The sequence below is a fragment of the Belonocnema kinseyi genome, chromosome 5 (genome assembly GCF_010883055.1).
Source record: "Belonocnema kinseyi isolate 2016_QV_RU_SX_M_011 chromosome 5, B_treatae_v1, whole genome shotgun sequence".
Lineage (NCBI taxonomy): Eukaryota > Metazoa > Arthropoda > Insecta > Hymenoptera > Cynipidae > Belonocnema > Belonocnema kinseyi.
Window position 1 is genome coordinate 66,734,332 of NC_046661.1, and position 11,336 is coordinate 66,745,667.

An 11,336-nucleotide genomic window follows, 5' to 3' on the forward strand; every position below is an offset into this window, starting at 1 on the left:
TGATCACCATCCCCCAAACATAACGCCTTTTCTATAGCAAGTATATGTAACTTTAATATAGGCATAACACTAGAGGTCACCCTCCCGCCCCCAAACAGACTTATTAGGTACTTTATTAACATTCGATGGGAACTTGGTCTAAAAGGAACAGATTATAATGGAAAACAAGATTAACTTTCAATATTAAATATCAGATTATCAGATAAAAGTAAATTGCGTAGCAGGTGATACCTTAATATACAAGAAAGTCAGGCGCGCGTCTTTTATCACTTTCATTTCTTCAAAATGAAAAAGTTCGAAATTAAATTAACAACGATAATACTAAAGACGAGTACTCAATATTTTTAATTCAAGAATTTCAAAAATCACTTCAAATTCTGTCCTGCAAGTTGCAAAATATGCTTTAAAATAGTTAATTGTATGTGCGTGCAGATTGCTGTATAGTTCAAAATCGATTGATACACGTTAATTCCAAATAGTAATAATAAATAATGGTCATTTTATTTAAATAATATTTTTTATAAAATATCAGGTCTGGCTCCATTAATGTATCCTCCTATTAACTGAGGGCATATTGTGAAATGCTGAAGATAGAATCAAATAAAACGTTAAAATACTCATTTTTCCGATATTTAAAAATAGTTGTGGCTATTCTGTATATATTTTTAGAAAATTTTTGAAATTTTATTAAGATTTATGGACGCCTATATCACGTCAACCTACCTACAGTGTAGGCATTGGATAAAAAAATGTTAAAAATAATGTTCCGTCTTATATCTTCCAACCAATTAATTTTTATATAGAACAGATATAGCGGATTTAAAAGAAATTGATAACAATTTTTTATATAAGTATAAATTTAGCAAAATTTAAAATTTTCAAGTTTCTGATGCATTAAAAACGCATAAATTGTTCAGTTTGAATTAAAATAATGTGTAATCGACAAATGCATATGCGCAAAATACTAATTGAGAGATAACAATTAATAAATAATTTGTATTCTTAATAGTATTGTTGTTTACAGTAATATGAGATTTTGTAATGACTTTGAATATTTATAAATTGAATACTGTCTGTAATACAATTTGAAGTCATGTACAAGCATAATAAAATGAATAGATGTATGATGTTTAAAACTAATATCAAATTTTCTTTGAATAAGGATCTTCCTTTGCTCGGCTGGAAATCGAACCATAGATCTTCCGATTGTCAGTCGGGTGCTCTTACCACTAAGCTACTGGAGAGAAGAAAAGAAAAATGTTTTTCACAGGTACGCTATATAGCAAGATGTTCTTTTCACACAAGTTACAAGAACAAAATTTCTCGTGAAGGGAAGTATATTCCTTATTTTTATGAAGGAATAATATAAACAAATGCAGATTTTAAGCAATTTTAAAAATTTTGTAGTACTTTTTTGAAAAATGTTTCACTGGATTGCAGTGATATTCCGGAGCAGCACTTTGGTATTTGATGAAAAATGTGGTTGTCATAAACAAATTAGCAACGTATTTAAATTAAAAGTTGTGGGCAGAATCGTAACATGATCCCTTTTCCGAAACCTTATTGGGTATAAAACTTTTTATTTCTGATGGGAGCTCTTTTCTTTTTAATTTACAGTCGATCTAGTTTTTTTAAATCTTAACATTATAAATATTAACACAGTTTTTAATTGACCTAAATATCGGGTTTGTTTATAACAATCACACTTTTTATAAAATGTAAATTTGATGTGCCGGAATATCACTGAGAAATTAATGGAAATAAATTTCCAAAACTGTGCCATTCTAAATCCTAAAAATGAAATTCCCTAATTTCTCTTTAAATTTGATTTTAACAGGTGCCGGCTTTAACATAAAAATTACCGTGTGAAATGTATAGTTTAGAGATAATTATCCAAAGAAGAATTACATGTATCAGGCATATTACAAGTCCCTTACAAGTCCCTGAAAACTACCCTTAAAACCAAAAATGTCAATTCGTCATGAAATCGACCTTTCGAGCACGGTATTCTCGTATTTTTTTACTTAAAATTGTTTATGTTAGTCTAGGGGAATATTTATCAACATTTGTTTAAATAATTTTCATTTATTTACACAAATGGAATTTGATTAAATAATTTTGTTCAAAAAATCATTTTTAATCATTAGTTTTTAAATATGTAGCAAACTCCATTCGTTTAAAGAACCTTTAATTTGTTTAAATAATAATTTTTGCATAAAATCTCCCCATTTTTTAGACAAATGGAATTTGTTCAAAGAATTAAAAATTAATAAAACAATATTGATAAGCATTCCACTAATGAAATATTAATAAACGAATTATCTAAAAAGAATTATTTAAACAAATTTAATTTGTTTCAGTAATTAAAAATTAATTAACCAATGTTGATAAATATTCCATTAGATCATAATGAATAATTTTAATTAAAAAAAGACAAGATGATTGTGCACAAAAGGTCAATTTCATGAAGAAATGACTGTAAGAGGAAAATTAGTTCTTTTCAAAAACCATATCCGTAATATTCAATTTATGCTAAAAGAATTGCATAGAAGAATCTCAAAATATGTTTCCAAACAACATTGTAATCGGCTAAGCCAAATAACGCACGATATGAAAGAAGTCAAGAGAAGAAAAATGTTTCTTTTTCAATGCGCTACAAGATTATCATAACAGCTTTTTGAATTTTCTTGAAAAATCGAAAAGTCAAATTTTGACAGCTTAAAACAATAATGGAAAATGAAAAATTACATTTTGCGGTTAAACTATGCAAAATAGGTGAAAAGATGGCATGCTGCATGGGCACATTCCAATCACAACTTATGTTTTTTAATTTTCTTATTCGTCTCTTGTGTGGTTTTTCAAAAAATTAACTTCTTCTTAAATGTTCTTAATGCCATCTTTCATGATTCGAACAAAAAACAGAACTACTAAAACATTATTCATGACAAATTAATTAATTTTTACATTCTCATCAAGAGAAGGTAGGAGATTTGTGTAAAATTTGCCCCACCCCCCCGTTTTTGTCAAATGACCACGTTTTGAGACCCCTGAATCCGAAAAACAGATTTTTACGAATTTCTGTCTGCCTTACTGTGTGTGTGTCTGTAGATTTTAGTTTGTCCGGACGATAACTTTCGAAAGAATTGACAGATTGCATTGGCCTTTGGTATACTCTTTTAGTATCCTAAAATAAAAGTTGTCCAGCCTGATTTTTAAATTAGGTTTTAAATTTTTTATATATATAAACAAATATGACGAAAGAATGGCCTTTTTCTATTTGACGTTCCCGGTGCTCGTCAATAACAGGAAAATGGTTCAAATCGCTTAAGTTGCATAAAATAGCATTAGTTAAAGATATTCAAATATTACACAATATACCAAAAAATGTGTTATCAACAAATTATTTCTTAACAAATTTTTTTAAACGATTTTCCATAAATACACGTTTTTCCAAGTTATGTTGCAAGAAATTGGAATCGAGACAATATTATATGAAAAAATTTCTCTTCTGATTATAATCGTTTATATCTTAAATAAATTTAATGTACAAATGCAGTAATCAGACATTTTTCGACAGAAATATTCGTTTTTTTCTAGGTTAATTTTGTTCAATTTCAAAATTTATGATAATTTTAGCAAAATTCATGATTTGTTGATTAATATTATAATTTTTCAAACAAATTTAATAAACAAATCCATTATTCGGGCGTTTGTCAACAGAAAATTTTTTTTTTCACTGGCAGTCTTCAGTTGGGAACTTCATGAGACAATTTCAGCAAAATTCATAATTTTTGATCAATTTGATGAGCTTTTTAAAACAAATGTAATAAACAAATGCATTATACGGACACCTGTCGACGGAAAAATTATTTTTTGTTTCGATATCAGACTTGTAATTGGGATCTTCATAATAAATTCGGCAATCTTCTAGATGAATTGAAAAATTTTATGATTTTAAAAAACAAATTTAATAAACTGATTCATTATTCGGGCATCTGTGGACGGACAAATTCGTTTTTTTTTCGATTTCATTCTTTTTAGTTGGGAAGTTCATGATGATTTCAGCGAAATTCATAATTGGTTGATCAATTTTATTTATTCTTTGAACAAATTTAATAAACAAATCCATTATTCGAGCATCTGTGAATGAAAAATTTATTTTTTTCGATATCCTAATTAAAACTGTTGACGTAGAAAAAAACGAATTTTTCTGTCGATGAATGCCTAATTAATGCATTTGTTCATCAAATTTGTTTAAAAAAATAATGAAATTTATCAACTTATTATGAATGTTGCTGAAATTCCCATCAATTTCCCATACGAAAAGACTGGCATTTAAAAAACCGAATTTTTCTTCCGACAAATGCCCGAATAATGCATTTGTTTATTACATTTGTTTAAAATGTCATGAGATGAATAAACAAATTATCAATTTTGTGGCAAATATCATAAAGTTCCCAACTTAAAAAATGTAAATCGAAAAAAAACGAATTTTTCTGTCGAAAAATGCCTGATTACTGCATTTGTTCATAAAATTTGTTCATAATATAAAGAATTATAATCTTAAGAGAAATTTTGTTTAATATCATATAATTTCCATTCAAATTTCTTGCAATATAACTAGAAAAAAACGTATGATTATGGAAAATCATAGAAAACATATTTTCAACAAATAATTTGTTTATAAAAAACTTAGCTGTTTAATATATAATATTGGAATAACTTTAGCTAATATGAGTTTATGAAACTGTGGCGATTTTAACACTTTTCCTGTTATTGATGAACACTGTGAACGTCAAATAGATTACTGTTGTCGACATTTTGACCTTTACTTAAAAAAAATCTGTGCACGAGTGTAAGGAATATACAAAGACCGAGTGCGGAACGCGAGTTAAATACATTATGGAGCACAGAGCGCGAGATAAACATATTATCGAGCGCGAAGCGAGAGAACCAACAATCGCACGCCCTAGGCGCGTTCAAACTTGCGAGCGAAGCGAGCTGGGCGCATAGCGCCCTCCGAAAATGTGCCCGCGATGCGGGTGGATTTTTTATGTTGCTTTGGGACCAACATATTTCGAGACCATTTTAGATCTTCTCATTTTTAATTTTTAATTTTTGGTATAAGTGTCAATGTTTGATGTTTCGTAAATTTTCTATATATTTTTATAATTTATCTCTATTTTGGACATTTGTAAAACTGAACTCTAATCTTTTTTGTAAATGAAATTTTTTCGGAAAAACACCATGATTGTTGCATTTAGTGAGAAAAGTTTTCTGTGATTTTATCTGGTTTAATTTTCTACTTAATGCGTAGAAAGATTTGATATTTTTGGTTGAACTGTCATTCTCATTAATGCCTGAACCCAATCTTTCGGCTGCTTTGTCCTGGAATCCATTACAAAATGAAAAGTTAATTCCCTCTTTTTTTGTGTGCAAAAAACCCTACAAGATTATGTCAAAAACTAAAAAAGTGATTTTTCCCCATGTATTTTACATGGGAAACTTGAATTCAAAACCGGGATCTGTTAAAATCAAAATATAAAAAAATGAGGGAATTTCTTTTTTCAGATTTGGAATCAAATGCTCCCCGGTCTTGCCCTTTAGCATGAATAACAAATTTGGCATTCAGTTTTGAGTCACCCTATTGTACTTGAATTTAAATTGGATCACAAATAAAAGTCACTTTATAAATATGCAAAATAATTACGAAATCTCGGACTATTGATTATAACAATAATATTTTAAATACAAAATTATTTATTTATTATAAACTCTAAATTAATATTTTGCGAATCTGAATTTACTGATTACACACTAATGTCACTCAAACTGAACAAATTAGGCATTTTGAATGCATTGGAAACTTGAAAATTTAAAGTTTTGCAAAATCTATACCTGCCTATACTCTAATAAAAAAGGGTCAACTTTTTTCAAAACTGAATATCATAGATCTCTTAAGATTTTATCAAGCCTTCATTAAAAAAAAAAACTTAAAAATCCGTTAAAATATAAGTCGGAATATTATTTTGAGCATTTTTTCATCCAAGATCCACATTGTGGCCCCTAGGTTGGGGCTATTCATTTTTTATTTGCATACCCATAAAAAATACATCATCCTTAAAATCTTAAATCATGTGGTTTCTGCTTGATGAGAGTGTTATATGAAATGAGGAAGACAATTGTTAAGTTTTATTACAATAAATGTACCTATATTTTCTGAGGACCTTTCAAAGTACTTCAAACGAGTATATTTTTAGCCGATTTGAGGCTACAAGGGTAAATGGTTTGATTTAATATTTTAACCACGCAATCTAAAGGCTTATATGCGTGTATGTCTAGAGCCCTATTTTTGGAAAAATTCTCCTGTTGTTTTTTTTTATTAATTGAAAATATGCTGAATTTTCTTCACCTGGTAACACGCAACCCCCACCAATATTGTACCCATAATGAACCGAAAACAGGCGTTTCTCGTTTTGTAAAAAAAAATTTTCGAAAAAAAATTATTAATTGAATGAATTCAGCTGAAATGAAAAGACAAATTTTTCACGAAATCTTGTTGCAAGAACGATTCCTCTATTATTTTGCTACGTTTTGAAAAATGTTATGTACGTTTTTAAAAAATGATTTATTTATTTGATAAATTTAAAAACAATGAGCACTTATTAACTTATGTCAATTTCAAATTTCTATCCCCCAGGGACGCTGCTTGTTATATCCGGTGAATATCAAGATCATATCCATACCCAATAACTTTTTGACAATACTGGAACCCAGGGGGTATATACTTTACCTATACTTAGATGACATCTTTGCTGTTCTTTTGAAAGATATCATTCTTAATTGACCCAAATATTATAATTGTAAACAAGACTAGTCGGATTGGATTGCGCTTTGGCACACGGTTTTAGAGACCAAAAAGAAAGATCAAGTTCGTTAACCAAGTATTTTTGATGAAAATTCAAAAAGTTATATCTTTTTCAAGATTTAAAAACTCTATCGACAGCCATCTATAGTACACAAAAGTATGAAAAATTTATCCCATGCATTTTTTTGATAAAATTAAAATGACCAAAGTTATAGCATTTTCAATTTCCAAAACACCAAACAAAAATAAACATTTGAACCAAACAAAGCGTGATATGGAAAAAGACCAAGATAAGAAAAACGTTACTTTTTCAGGACCCTACAATATTGTATAAACAGCTTTTACAGTTTCGTGAAAGAAAATCGAAAAATCGAATTTTGAGCGCACAAAAAATAATGAATTATTACGTTCTCATCCATAATGAGAATGTATTAGTTTTATACAAAAAATGACTTTCGCAGATTTGATCAAATGTCGACGTTTTGAGGCCCCCTGAGACAGAAAAAAAGTTTTTACGTTAGTGTCTGTTCGGCGTCTTTATTATTGTTGTTGTATGTATACCGGATAACTTTCGAAAGACTAGCTGGATTGGATTGTGTTTTGGCAAACAATTTTAGGAACGTAAAAGAAAGATCAACTTCGTTAACCAGCCATGCTTGACGAAAATTCAAAAAGTTAGAGCAATTTCAAGATTTTTGAGAACATTTTTTTCAAGATTTGAAAATTCTATTCACAGCTATTTATAGCAGACAAAATACGAACAATGTATCTCCATGACTTTTTTTCAATAAAATTAAAATAACCAAATTTATAGAATTTTCAAAATCCCCCCAAAAAAAAACGAAAATGGACAAAGATGGATATACGAAAAGAGATAGATCAACAAATATTGCACATCTAGAAAAGATCTACGAAGGGCTTAGGGGGTAAGCATGCAAAAGTTGACCCCGCACGTATCAAGTTCATATTATCACTATAGATGTACATAACATTTCTTTTGAGGATAACTAAAAAATGTTATTTTTAGGGGAGTTATGGAGGGTGAAAGTAACAATAAAAAAAGTCATTTTTATCGAAAACTGCTGAAACGATTTTGATGATCGAAATATGTGTTATAGTCACCCACAAGATTGGTTAAAGAAAAAAAGTTTGAAATTTTTAAATTGAAATGTAGGAGTGAAAGAAAAGTTTTAAAAATTTCCAATATTTTTTGAGGTTATGTTCTAGAGATACACCTCTACTTTTCTTAGAAAAAAAATTTATATTGTCTACTTCCACATATACTTTACCCAACTTTTTCGTAGGCGTACTTCATGGCTTAAAAAATAAACTCTGGCACGGTGTGCCTCACATGCGCAATACGCGTACGTAAGATAAGTACGCAACACACACATGGTACCCCGCGCCAGACTTTGTTTTTTAAGCCATGAAGTACCCCTATGAAAAATTTGGGTTAAATAAATGTTGAAGTAGACAATATCAGTATTTTTTCAGAGGTGTATCTCTAGAACATAACCTCAAAAAAAGTGGGAAATTATTCAAACATTTCTTTTACCCCTACTTTTTATTTTCAAAATTTCAAACTTTTTTTCTAACCAGTCTTGTGGGTGACTATCACATATTTTTCGATCATCCAAATCAGTTTCGTCGTTTTCGATTGATCTGTGATGTTCCAGGCTTTCAAATAATGTTGTGCGCTATACGCAATACACGCATTGCGCGGCACCCCGCGCTAGTCTTTGTTTTTTAAGCCAATAAGTGCCCCTATGAAAAATTTTGATTAAAATATATGTTGAAGTAGACAATATAAGTATTCTTTTCCTAAAAAAACTAGAGCTGTACCACTAAAAAACAATCTCAAAAAAAGGTTTGAACTTTTTAACACATTTCTTTTACCCCTATACTTTTTATTTTTAAAATTTCAAATTTTATGTTTCCAACAAGTCTTTTGGGTGACTATTACATATATGACGATCATCAAAATCAGTTTCGTCGTTTTCGATCGATCTGTGATTTTTCAAGCATTGAGGTAATGTTGTGTGCCAAACGCAATACACGTATGGCGCCCCGTGCTAGATTTTGTTTTCTTGAGCCATGACTATACCCCTATGTAAAATTTGGGTAAAATATATGCTGAAGTGGATAATATAAGTATTTTTTCTAAAAAAAAAACTAGAGGTGTATCTCCAAAACATAACTTCAAAAAAATGTTTGAAATGTTTTAAACATTTTTTACCCATTTTTTTATTTTAAAAATCAAATTTTCTTTCCAACTAATGTTATGGGCGACTATAACATTTATTTCGACCATCAAAATCGGTTAAGTAGTTTTCGAGAAAAATGACTTTTTAAATTTTACTTTCCCCTCCATAACTGCCCTAAAAATATAATTTTTGGGTTACCCTTTGGAGGAATGCTATGTCACACGGATGCCCATCTATACTGCCGTGATTTGGAAGAACACCGTTAATTGCATTTCGGATAAGTCCCTTGAGCCGCCTACTGTTAACTGCTTTCAGGTGACTTATCCGATTTGCAGTTAACGGTGTTCTTCCAAATTACGGCAGTATAGTGGTAATATAAACTTTTTGCGTGCGGGGGCAGCTTTTGCATGCTTATTCCCCTAGGTCCATTGCCATGAATTAATTATTTTATAGGATTATTAGTTTTGGGTTTATCGGTAAAAAAAACATTGAAAATGAAAAAAATGGTGTATAAACGATACAAGCTACAAGAATAAATGAGACAAAATGTATTCAACCAAAAAAGATTTACAAAGTTTTGACGAACATTTTTTTGATAGGAAGCGTAGTTTTTCTTTTAATCGTGAAGTGCAATATTAAAAATAAATATATAAACAAGGCAACAGGAATAAGTATGTTCAAATTTCCATGCATATTATGAATAGTAATGATATAAATTTATTGAAATGATACAGGTTTCAGCGCAGCTAAGAATTAAATTTAATGCAAAATAAGAAATAAATATTAAAGTAATCATAATAAATACAATTTGTACTTTATTTTGCAATATCTCAAGCTACGAGAATAAATGACACAACATTTATTCAAACAAAAAATGTCTAAAAAGGACCCCGCACAGAATGAATAGGATAATATCTTACGGTGAATTTTTTTATAACTTGGTGATTTTGTAGGTTATTAGGGCCAATGAAATATCCATAAAATTTATTTAAAAATAGACAGTTTTAACGCTGTACGGCGCCAAGCAAACAAAATCAGAGCATAAAATATACCCGTATAGCATTGAAAGCAAAAACGACGACAAAATCAGTATCACGCATTAAAATGTGGTGAACATTAGGTTCCTCTCACACAGCGTGCTTTTCTCAAACGCCGAGCGCTAAGGGCTTAATATTTTTAATCAACTGCAACATTCACCTTTTCGGGATAGCAACGGTTATAAAATAAGGCAAGTATCAAGTGCGGTAATGCCATTCATAAGAATCGCTCTCGTCTCGCAAGGGCTGAACGCTAAGCGCTCAATATTCTGACTAAGCTGCTTCTTTCACAATTTAAGGATAGCAGCGCACAGTAGGAGGAATCGGGAATTTACTGTTCATAATCCACTACAGACTACAATTTTTAAACAATTTTGATATTTTTTTACGGCTCCAAATTAAATCCTGCAGAACGTCATTAGATCCGATTTCTTAATTTAAACTCCGTGAAATTTATTATTTAAACAAATAGAACGTCAAAATTGGACATTTTTCGAATATTACTTTTTTCCTCCGAAGAAAAGACTTGAGAGAAGTCGCTATCTATCACAATTATTGCAGATATCGCAATAGCTCGCTATTGGAATGGAAGCTTCTAATGTTTCCCCTAAGGGTTTATTACATTTTTCTTGCACCTTCTTCCCTTTTATTTTGCACACCCCCCACACACTTACTTGGTAGTGGGAGGGGGACCTACAGTTTAAGGGGGTTTTGTTTCGGGTGAGCACCGTATGAAAGTAATTGATTATATTAATTGTTTATAACAATCAACCTTTATCTTAAACCTAATATTCATGTTCCCGAAGTATATCTGCAATAATTCTAATAGATAGCGACTTCTCTTAAGTCTTTTTTCGAAGAAAAAAAATAATATTCATAAAAATTCCCAATTTTGACGTTATATTTGTTTAAATAATAAATTTCACAGAGTGAAAATAACAAATTGGGCCTGTTGATGTTCTGCAGCATTTATTTCTAGGTATTTAAAAAAAATACATCCACATTGGTCAAGAATTGTAGTCTGTAGTGGGTTATGAACAGTAAATTCCCGATTCCTCCCACTGTGCAACGGTGCTTGAATAAAGTCAGTACCAAGTGTGGTAATGTCAATCATATGAATGGCCCGCTTTTCGCAACATTCGAATGCAAAGCGCTCAATATTTGAAAATAACTGCAACACTCACTGTCTTAGGTCAGAATAGGTTATTAAATAAGGTAAGTACCAAG